We start from the raw sequence: 2,217 nt of genomic DNA, 5'->3' as shown, positions 1-2,217 counted from the left end.
CTAAAAACAGTTTTAATTTAGCATACAGTATTTTCTGTACGTATTGTTGTATATAATATTCTGTTTTAAGAGCATACAAAACATGATCCTTCTTAATACACAATAATTGTATGTATAGAACTAATTTCATGCTGTTTCATTTTTGTGACGAGGTTCAAATATTTTGATTTGAGATTTCTGCACATTGTTGACATTACAGTTTTGAGATGGTGTGTGTACTTGATTCCAACTCCACTGCATCATGTCATATGTTAACTCATTGACCACTGAAATGCCATAATGAACTATTCCAATCCTTGATTTGGAAGAGTTCAAATGTGTCTTCAGGGGTGAATGAGTTAAGCTCCCCTTACCAGGTAAATCACAGTCATGAAATTACCCGATAACTTAGAAAATAGTTATTGTCTTGCATAGTATTTCTAAACATGGCAAAGTGTTACAAGCTGTTCACAGTCCTCCAACTACAGAAAATCTTCAATATAAAAATATAAACAAAGGGCGATAACTCTGTTATAGTAGATGCATTTCAATATGACTATGTTCGGGCCACAAACTTATGTTATATATGAATGTTTATGTCTGCAGACATGTTCTATGGTGTGTCAGATTCTTAATGTTGAACCCGCAGATATGGACGGAAGGAAACGTACATTCGTTAAAGTAGCTTATATTACAGCTGATACAATATTATAGGTAATATTTGCTATAATAAATGTCAAGGATAATAATTGTATAAATGTGTTGATCCAAAACAGGAATGTTATTACATGTATGTCAAATGCAATTTGATAAATACATTGCATTTTTTTTTATTTTAATGATGACGTTAACCTATTATATGTTTTACAGAGTATAATATTTGGCAAAAAAATGGAAGCACATTTATCTTTTAACACTATTCATGGTTAATTATGACTAGTTTTGGTAAATATACATAAATTTTTATAAATATTGAATATATGAACTGTATGTTAGAAAACATAAAAAAAAGAATGCGCCTAACTCGACTAACAGTCAAGTCCTTTAAATGCAAGATATTAAATTGATATACATTGTACATTGGTATATATCAGAATTGTGTTCAGCAAGGGAAAATATTTTGAACCATTTGCAAACTGGTATTTAATCAAACAATGAACATATGATTTTATGGTGTTATTTGAAATTGAAAGATTGTCTTCATTGATATTTCTATAGGTTAAAATACTGTTTTACTTTATTCATAATCAAAATATTCATTTTTCATCATTATTCCAAAACATGACCATTCTGCAGCAGTCCAATTGTTTTCTTCAATGAACACGACCAAGCGATGTAAAATTTTGGCATTCGTTGAAGGGACTAAAATATTGAGTGAATATTAAAAACTGCCTTTAAAGAAATAAGTTCTAACAAAATGATATCAAACAATCCTTATAACTTAATTAAACATATCGTTTTGGTAAGTTGATCAAGTATATACTGAAATACAAACGAATCCTCGCTGCAAAAATTAAACTCACTACAATGTATAAACAATGCAGTATCAAGTTGCAATTGGATGTTCAAGTGATAATTTCTTGCAAGAATAAAAATACTTTATTGCTTTTGAAGTATCACTTTTTGATAGATAACATATTGTAACATATAAATGTTTGCATCACATGTTATTTTTGACCTATCAAATACCTATCTCCTTATGGGGAGAAAATGCTGAGAACAATAGAATTTTAAAATATATTGAATTCATGATATGAAATCCAATTTATCAGAAAATGAATTTTAATATCATAAACACACTTCATAATAACACAAATTCACTTCATAACATCACAAATTCACTTTAAAATACCACAAATTTACAAGAGATCCCAGAGGGATCTTGGCGCCCACCTTTGTACCATCTTCATTAGTTCTTTGTCAATTCGATCTTTTCTCTTCTTTCCTCTAATCTGTTTGATCGAGTCATGTCAACAGTAAATGCACCTTGAGGTAACTTTTGATCTAAACTTAATACTGATGTGTATGAAAGCCAACCTTCAAAGTGAGTTTGTCATTTCACATATTTACTAGTACAGTACTTAATGTGAAAGAAATAGAATCGATCATTGCAATATGAGAAAGATCTGTTTAGTTCTTCTTTTAATCCATTTTGTTTTTATGATCAGTCTCAAAATATAACATACACAACGAGGGATCAAGGGGAACCTACATTTAAAATTTGAGAAAGATCCCTCC

Source organism: Mizuhopecten yessoensis, unplaced genomic scaffold (genome assembly GCF_002113885.1).
Source record: "Mizuhopecten yessoensis strain PY_sf001 unplaced genomic scaffold, ASM211388v2 scaffold9977, whole genome shotgun sequence".
Lineage (NCBI taxonomy): Eukaryota > Metazoa > Mollusca > Bivalvia > Pectinida > Pectinidae > Mizuhopecten > Mizuhopecten yessoensis.
The sequence above is the reverse complement of the archived record's forward strand: the minus strand, read 5'-3'. Positions refer to the sequence as shown.